The sequence below is a fragment of the Chenopodium album genome, chromosome 16 (genome assembly GCF_948465745.1).
Source record: "Chenopodium album chromosome 16, dcCheAlbu1.1, whole genome shotgun sequence".
NCBI classification, from domain to species: domain Eukaryota; kingdom Viridiplantae; phylum Streptophyta; class Magnoliopsida; order Caryophyllales; family Amaranthaceae; genus Chenopodium; species Chenopodium album.
In genome coordinates this window covers 24,972,071-24,981,572 of record NC_137849.1, presented here as the reverse complement: position 1 = coordinate 24,981,572, position 9,502 = coordinate 24,972,071, and the positions used below count along the sequence as shown (strand labels likewise).

Sequence of the window (9,502 nt, the reverse complement as noted above, 5' to 3'; positions counted from 1 at the left end):
ATGTACCTCTCCCCTTATTGTGGGAGTGAAGAATAGGTGCTTGCGACGAAGCACTCTAAAGTTTAGCTTTGATAGAGGTCATCTCTTTCCCTAGATTCGATATTTGTGAAGAAAAATTGTTGATAGCATTAAGGTGATCAACCGAGTACACCGTAGAACCACTTTTTCTTGTTGATTCTCGTTCACCTTCTTGTCAATCCATATAATGCCTTACTACGTCTTCAATAATATCCACAACTTCCTCTTCCGTCTTGTTCATGATGGGTCCTCCGGCTCCCGCATCAAGGCAAGATTTCCCTTGAGGGCTTAGATCACCATAAAAGATTTGGATGATTTGATAGGTAGGAATCCCATGGTGTGGGCACTCTCTTTGATACTCCTTGTACCTTTCCCATGCTTCATACAAACTCTCACTTGCCTTTTGCTTAAAGCTTTGGATGAGTGTCCTTGCTTCGGCCATTTTCTTTTGTGGGTAGAAACGAGATAGGAACTCTTTTGTCAGCTCATCCCATGTCCTTAGGGAGTTTGGTTTCACCTCTTTGTCCAACCATTCCAAGGAACGCCCAATGAGAGAGAAAGGGAAAAGCTTAAGGAAGATGAATTCTTGAGAAACCCCATTCACTTTGATGGTATTGCAATAATTCTCAAATTTCTTGAGTTGATTAAAGGGACTCTCGTGCTTAACACCACTAAATTGACGCCTCTCTATCAAAGTAATCATCGCCGGTCTAATCTCAAAATCATTTGCCGGAGCTGTAGGTGGAGAAATCCAGCTCTCAAACATATATGCACCCGGAGTTCCCAACTCCTTCAATGCCACTCTTCAATTTGCACCCATGCTTGCTTGTTCTTCTTCTTGAGGTTCTTCTTTACTTGGAGGGCTAAAGCTCAAAGAAAGACTAGAAACTCTTATCTTTGTAATTGTCTTCTCAATTTTCTGATCAAATGGCACTAGAGAACGACCACTTGCTCTATGCATACAATCTCAAAAGAAAATATTAGTAGCATGGCTACAAATGTAGCCTAAAAGAGAAAAACCTTTTTGTGTTTTTCAAATAGGATGAAATAAATTCAACAACTATAACAAACAACTACGTCATTCCCCGGCAATAGCGCCATTTTATGGGGGATCCAAGCATGTCGTTAATTGTTCAAAATCACATCAACAATATTCATAAACTCAAATAAACCTAGACATAGTATAGGGATAAGTCGAGGTCGATCTGCGAGGAATGGGGAGATGCTTATTATAGTCTAACATTAAGCTAAATCGAAATCAAGAAATGGTTTGGTGTAAGCTAATGATTCAACTACTAATCATGTACGGAAAATCAATATCACAAACACTAGGGACATAGGATCCACATACACTCACATCAGAAATGCTAATTGTATGGGAGATTGATCAATCAAACATTGCAAGGGAAAATAGCAATTGCAATCAAGAGGACTCGATAGGCTATTTCCTAGGCGTCAAACTAGGGGTCTCAACGAATGAATAGCCAGGAACATCACAAATCAAGTTCAATCAATAAATGTAATCTCCAAATCAATGGGTCATGTCATTGGAGAGTCACAATGTAATCTAGCTTAAAAATCAAGGTTAGCTACTCCTTAACAAGTCAAACACATGCACAATTCTATCAACCAATTTAATCACAACATCAAATCAATAATCAAAATCGACCAATTAGATAGACTCTATCATTTATGCATGATTTCACCATATCCCTAGCAAGGAATCTACTCACTACACATGGTGAAAATGAAGAACAAAACTAGACTAATCATCAAAATAATCATCATCATTGTAATCAGACTATTAAGAATCAAATCAATCAATAAACTTGAAAATGCAACAAATTATTAAAATCAAATGTAGAATATTGAATTAAGAAGAATAAGATACTAACAAATTTTGATCAAATCAAAGGAAATGTGCTTGCATTCAAAGAAGAAAGAAATCAAATATAGCAATCATCAAATTCTCAAGTTTCTTTCTCTAAAATCTAAGAGTTTCTCTCTTTAAAATCTAAGAACTAGAGTTTCTCACTCCGGAAGCCCGCAAAGGTGATGCGCGCTCGCGCCCATAACGTGTGCGTCTGCGCCCCTGAAGCAGGGGACTTCCTCCGAGCGTTCACCAATGCAAGTTGTGTGCTCTACTTGATGGCCATTGGGTATGGCAGTCCCAAAACGAGCTGACGGTGGGTTCGACACCACATCTTCATGTGACCGCAACATGAGAGCGTAGGCACCAAGTCTTGGAACTAGCCAACTCTTGCCTTGTAAGCCATTATGGAGCATCATCCTTGCATCTTGAGCATCTTCAATCTCAAGGAAACACCATGAGAAGTCTTGGACTCCATCTTTCTGTTGAGAATAAAAAAAAATAACCAAATAAAAGAGAAAAAGCGATAAAAACTAGGAAAATGCAAGAAAAAGGGAAAAACATCTAGGAAAGAACCAACTAAAGAATAAGAGGCTAAAACTAAGTAAAAAGATATAAATAAAGTGATGAAAATGACTAAAAATCATCCAAAATAAAGCCAATTGAGTGTCATAAATGACACTCATTAGACTAACATTATGAAACGGAGAGAGTTGTATATAAATAAATAAGGCACTTTTTCGAGTGCGTTTAGAGTGTCACATAAGTAATCTTATTATTTTGACCAATGATAAAAGAGATTTATATTTTATTTTTGAATTAAAAAATTATATCGTACCTAGGTAAAAGTAACGAATTATATTTAATATATTTAAAATTTTTGGGGGTTGTTAAATACCGCCCTCAAATTTCTAACTAACGCCTGTAAAATAAAATATGTTTTACGAATTTTCCCTCATAGATATAAAGAAATAATTTACCCTTACAATCGTACTTATAACCCCCTACCACCACCACCACTATTTACCACTTATCACTTTACAACCACCACCATCATTTACCAACCCACACCACCTCCTTATACTAACTATATATAATTTCACGTGGAAATGTCGAGGCACAAGGGGAAGGTCGTCGTCGATGGAGTCGCCAGAGGCAAGGTCGGTTTTTTTTTAATTATTTTCTAGAGTTGGCGGAAACACCCAATTATTTCGCTAGATCTAGGTTGAAACGCCTAAATCTTTCGAAGTACCAGGTGGTTAATCGAAATCTCTAGGCGGTTTGGGTGAAACGCCTAGAAATTTTAATCACCTATACGGTTATTCGAAAGATCTAGGCATTTTAGCCTAGATCTAGCGAAACAAGTGGGTGTTTCTGCCATTTTTTTTAAAAAAAATGTATGTTTGAATTCGTATTTTTTTAAACGCCTAGAAATTGTTCCTTTGAAAAAATTTCATGTCCTTTAAGTTTTGAGAGCGAGGTTGGTATTTGGTGGGAGAGGTTCTAATAAATTTAGAGTTGTGGTTGAATTTGTGAACAATCTAATGTCCCATCTACAATCACTTGATCTGGTGCTCCTGTTAATGACTCAATTAGTACGGGAAGCTTGATTATCCCAGATTAGTTGTCTTAAAATGAATTTAAAATCTTACAACAACGAAAAACAATGTATATGAAGGTGAGAGGATTACAGTGAGAGATAATAACTTGCTTTTTTCTACCTCAAAAATTAAACCATTTATAGCATATAATTCATTAGTTGTCCTAAAATGATTATTGTTGTTGTTGTTTATTATTATTGTTGTTTTTGTGTAGGGTAAAACTATTAATTAAGTTGAGGTAAAATTAATTATTTTTATAATAAGGCTACGTATTTCATTTTAGGTTATTTTTCGGGCGTTAGTTAGAGATTCAGGGGCGACGTTTAGCTTTCCACAAATTTTAATGCCGCGTAGATTAAAGAAAAAAATTATATATTTTTAAAAAAATTATATTTTATTTTTGAATTAAAAAATTATATCGATGGGTGAAAGTAATGAATTAGATTTTATATATCTAAAATTTTAATGCCACGTACATTAGGGGAAAAATATAGGAAAAGAGAAGTTTATTAAATATTACTACGAGTATAACAAATCCAAAAAAAAAAATAAAGAAAAAATAAATCTCAAAAAACATATTTATTACTTAATTAATTAAAATCATACCAGAAATAATATTAGATTTAAATGATAAACGACTACAATAAAATTTGATACCTATCATTATAAGATAAAATTTTGATAGAGTTTATGATTAGAAATACAAATTATTCCTTAATTATAATTAAATCAAAATTTGTAATACCTACCATTATAAATTGACACATCATACGACACTAACAAAATTTCGTATCAACACAGACCAAATGTTAGCTCCATTTTGTGTCAATTTTAGGTCATCAAAATTAATTTTTCATTGGTCGAAATGATACCTTTGCTTACATGGCGTGCAGAATCTACGTGGTTTATTTATGACCTAAAACTGACACAAAATTAAGCTAACATTATTTTTATATACGTGGTTTATCTAGTATATATAAATTAAAAATTATGCATCGCACGGGCATTCGACGCGTGACTATTGTGCATTGAAATTGTTTTGAATTCAAATTTTAACGTTATTAAGAAGTATTGTACCAACATAAATTTATTATGAATGATAAAAGTCTAACAACTACTTAAGTTTGAATCATTATATCCAGAATCATCCAAAAAATAAAAAAAGGGGGCATCGCCCGAGTCACAAACTAGTTTATGACTTAAAATTGACACAAAATTAAGCTAATATTATTTATATATACTTGGTTTATCTAGTATATATAAATAAAAAAAATCATGCATCACACGGGCATTCGGCGCGCCACGTAAGCAAAGGTATCATTTCGACTCATGAAAAATTAAATTTATACTTTATTTTAGAATTAAAAATTGATTCGTCACATAAGTAAATGTAACAAATGAGATTTGAATTGATTTTCCATGTAGGTAAATGTAACCAATGAGATTTGAGAATTCGTAAAAAACAACAAATAAAAATTTATGATTAATTATTTAGAAAACTAAAATTTATCTTTTATAATTGATAACTAATTTTTTCAACAACATTATATGTTATCAATTTTAATGAAAAAATGGTAATAATGGATAAAATTGGAATTATCGTGAAATTATATAAAAAAAATTTAAATCAAAACATGATTGATAATTTACAAATAAAAAATGTATATGATAATCTAAAAAAAACCTAACTATTTCCGTAGAAATTACTTAATTATAAACTAATTCCCTGATTGCGTTGGTTTGAAAACTTATTCCCGCGATACTGTCCGCGTAGGATTGGTACAAAGTTTGTTTATTTTTTATTTTTATTTTTTAATCAGAAGAGAACCGCTAACGGTGATAGTGGTTCTATACAGGTGTTAGCAGTTATAACAATTAAAATAATATCTCACATATAATATAGTCATACACTCACTTATAATATTGAAATCCTTCTGACTTACTTCTGCGAAAACCACAATAAAAAAAGGAGTGCGATTGATAATCATCCAAAATCCATAGAAGCGAACACCACACTCCATAGCAGCGACCAGCGACGACAGCACAATAGCGGTTCACGGCAACGTCCGTACTACCACAACGACGCCGATAATTTGTCCCAATTGTATCTTTCTACCATCAATTGTGAGAGGTTAGCCCTAATTTTCCCTTTCATTTTTTTTCATTCATCATGTATATTGTAGTTTAATTCCTAAATTAATTTGATACTAGGTGTATGTATGAGCGTAAATTTCTAAAATTTCATGGTGATAATGCAATATTTTTATGAGTATAATTTGATGCTTTACTTGAGTGGTGGAATTTGTTCATGTGCGACCTCTGTTGTAGTAATTTGGCTTCTTCAAACAATATCATTGCATGCAATAATTCTTTATTTAATTTATGTATTCTTAATTTGGTTATGAAGTTATATATTTTAAATTGTGGTTTTGTGTAATTTGCATGCTGGAATTCTTTTTTAAAGTATGGAGATGTCAAATTTCCCTCTACTCTATTTTATGCACAGGGAAATTGTAGAAACATGATGTGACGTGTCATATATTGGTGGGGAGAATAGATTTTTGTTTGTCAATAGTTCTATGGGTTTCTTGGAGGTTCTGAGTAAGATATATGAAGTTGCGGGGGTGTGATTCTCGATATTTTGAGTTGAAGATGAGAATGAGGTATTCTATACACAACTTATATGCAGCCATTCGATTGAATGATGATAGCTCATTAAAAAACATGTGGGCTGTTGTAAGACAATATTCAATATCTAATATTCAGTTGTATATAGAATTGGTTCCCAAGCAAGCAAGTGCGATGGATAACACGCCAACACGGGTTTTTTTCCTACCGTTCAATATTTATCGGGTATGGTCTCAAACTCGCTGGAAAGAATTCCTTATGAAGGGAGGGTATCATTTACAAGAATGCTTACTGATGATCCTTATGTTGTTGATCATTTATCGGATGTGACTGCTCTAACTCCCTCACCTCATAAATGCTTTGCTTCCTTTGGTGATTATAATTCATTACACCTTAAGCTAGATATGTTAGGTGATGATGTTATGGTAGATAGTGATGAGGGTGAAGATGATGATGTGAGAGAAGCTAATGAGATTCTTATTAAGGAAAGCGCACCAACACAGAATTTTAACAATGTTCCAGATATAGACCCAAAAGTGCTTAATTCTTAGAGAACTTGGTCGGGGAACAACAAATTTTCTCTTCAGGGTGAGTTTAAAGTTGGTCAAGAGTTTAATACTTTACAGCAGTTAAAAGACGCTGTTAATGATTTTGAATTTGCATTAATGCAAATTTGATGAGTGTCATTTATGGCACTCATAGGGTAGTCTTTTAGGTTATTTCTTTCCCTCTTTGTTACTTTTTTCTCTTAGTTTTGGTTCTTTTTCTTTTAGTTTCTCCCTTTTCCTCTTTTCTCTTTGTTTCTCGTATTTTTATCGTGTTTTCTTTTATTTTGCACTTTTTCCCTTTTATTTCCTTCTTTTGTTTGCTTGTGTAGGTATTGAGAGTTTTACCTTGGCAAAGGATACAATTCGGGACCTCAATGATCAAGCAAGGAAGAAGCATTGGGCAAGAGAGGGCTTAGAGAGGCCTTGGAGAGACCTCGGAGAGGTCTCTAAGGCTTTACTGCAGGCCGCGGGCGCGGGTCATCAAGCCGCGGGCGCGGGTCCTTTGGAGAAGAATTGCCTAAAAACTGGCAGGAACTCCCCGCGGTTGCCCCGAGGGCTTCCCGCGGGCGCGGGCAAAGTGGAGAGGTCTCTCCACTCAGAGAGACCGCGGCCCCCTGATCTGCTTTTGGGAGCAGGGGACTTGGCCGCGGGCGCGGATCATCTACCCGCGGGCGCGGGCCCCTGATGCCGCGGGCGCGGGTTCTGCCCAGATGGCCGCGGAGGGTTCCGTACCCATTTTTCCGCGGGCGCGGGTTTAGCGGGAGAGACCGCGGGAGCTGCCGATTTCTTCTTTGTTTATAAATAGAGTTGTATTTCCTTTTTAAAAACTAACTTTTAGATAATTTTCATTAGCTTAATTTTAGAGAGAGAAGTTAGAGAGAAGATAGAGAGAACTTGTTAGCTTTGGATTTGTAACTCAACAATTGATCAATCAAGTTTGGATTTCTTCATCAATTTTAGTGAGATCTTCTTCTTTCCTTAATCTTTACTTACTTGTTAATTGTTTCTTTTGCTTGATGTTTGATTTTCTTGGAATTAGGTTGTGATAATATTGAATACTTTGATTTCTTTTGGATTTTGATTTAGAATGTTGATCATTGCAATTTCTAGTTATTTGTTCTTGAATTTCATCATGATTAGTGAGTAATTTAGTTGCTAGGGAAGGGGGGAAGCATGTTTGATTGATGGAAATGCTAGTTGAAGCTCTTGATTGGTTGATTTGTTGCAATTAATTTGGTTGACATGGTTTTGCATGAGATTGATTAGACTAGGATTGATCACCCTATAAGATTAATCTAGATTGCATTGCAACTCTTAATGACATGACCAATTGAATTAAAAGTTGCTTTAATTGATTGAGTTTGTTTATGATTCTTCTTGGTTTGCCTTTCATAGTGACCACTAGATTGGCCTATAGGAGATAGTATTTGAACTCTCTTGATTGCTACTATTGTTTGTCCATTGCAATCATTTGAACTAATTGAATGAGTTTTAATCTAGCATTATCATTGGTTTTGCATGTGGAACCCATCTCCCTAGTGTTTAGACTTTTGATTTAGTTCATTTAGTACCAACCGATATCTCATTCTTATCTCCGAGGTAGCTTGACTTAGACTTAAGTTTTCATCATTGCATTCCCTTGGGATCGATCCTTAACTTACCCTATATTCATATAAGGTTGGTTAGGTGTTTACAAATTTAGTTTGGCTAGGGGAAAGGGTAGGAACGACATGCATTTTTCCCTTGTCAAAATGGCGCCGTTACCGGGGAATGCTTTTGGTGCTTAGCTTTTGTTGTTGAGTCTACTTCAATAAAAAAAAAAAACAAAAAGATTTTGTTTCTTTAGGCTACACTTGTAGCCGTGCTACTAATATTGTTGTTTGAGTTTTTGCATGCACAGAACCCGTGATCGTCCCCTTCTTCCCCTTGATCCGGAAATAGAAAGGACTATTTCAAGAAGAAGAGTGGATATTAGATCCTTGGCTTATAGCTCTTCAAGTGAGGAAGAAATTCAAGAAGGACAAGGAATGGGTGAACATCCTAGACTAGCCTTGAAGGAGCTTGGAGTCCCCGGGGCTTATAGATTTGAAAGTGGAATAGCTCCTCCCACTACTCCGGCAAATGACTTCGAAATCCGTCCGGCAATGATCACCTTGATCGAGAGAAGGCAATATAGTGGGGCTAAGAATGAGAGCCCATTGAACCATTTGAAAGAATTTGAAAAATATTGCAATACCATTAAAGTCAATGGGGTTTCTCAAGAATTTATCCGCCTCAAGTTGTTCCCTTTCTCTCTAATTGGAAGATCCTTGGAATGGCTAGACAAGGAAGTGAAGCCCAACTCCTTGAGAACTTGGGACGATGTCACAAAGGCTTTCTTGTCCCGCTTCTACCCCCAAAAGAAGACGGCGGAGGCAAGAGCCTTGATTCAAGGGTTCAAGCAAAGGCCGAGTGAAAGCCTTTATGAAGCATGGGAGAGATTCAAAGAGTATCAAAGGGAGTGCCCTCATCATGGAATCCCCACATACCAAGTGATCCAAATCTTCTATGGCGGTTTAAGTCCCCAAGGCAAGTCATGCCTTGATGGAGGGGCCGGGGGCCCTATCATGAACAAAACCGAAGAAGAAGTTGTGGACATCATTGAGGATGTGGTGACTTATTATAGGGATTGGCAAGATGGAGAGAGGGACTCTTCAAGCAAACAATCTTCATTGTATTCGGTGGACCATCTCAATGCAATCAACAACCTTTCCTCTCAAATGACAAACTTAGGGAAAGAGGTCACCGCAATCAAGGCAAAGTTGGAGAGCACTTCTTCCTCTTCTCAAGCTTCTAAT

The 9,502-nt window shown here is 35.8% G+C and overlaps 1 non-coding gene and 1 pseudogene across 1 annotated transcript; one reads left to right on the top strand and one right to left on the bottom strand.

Moving 5' to 3' along the window:
* Positions 1–347: 347 nt before the first annotated feature.
* On the top strand, positions 348–445 carry LOC145587041 (small nucleolar RNA R71; annotated as a pseudogene).
* Positions 446–9,077: 8,632 nt separating this feature from the next.
* On the bottom strand, positions 9,078–9,183 carry LOC145587014 (small nucleolar RNA R71). The gene has a single exon (XR_014101080.1). It is a non-coding gene; the product is annotated as a small nucleolar RNA R71 (small nucleolar RNA).
* Positions 9,184–9,502: the final 319 nt, after the last annotated feature.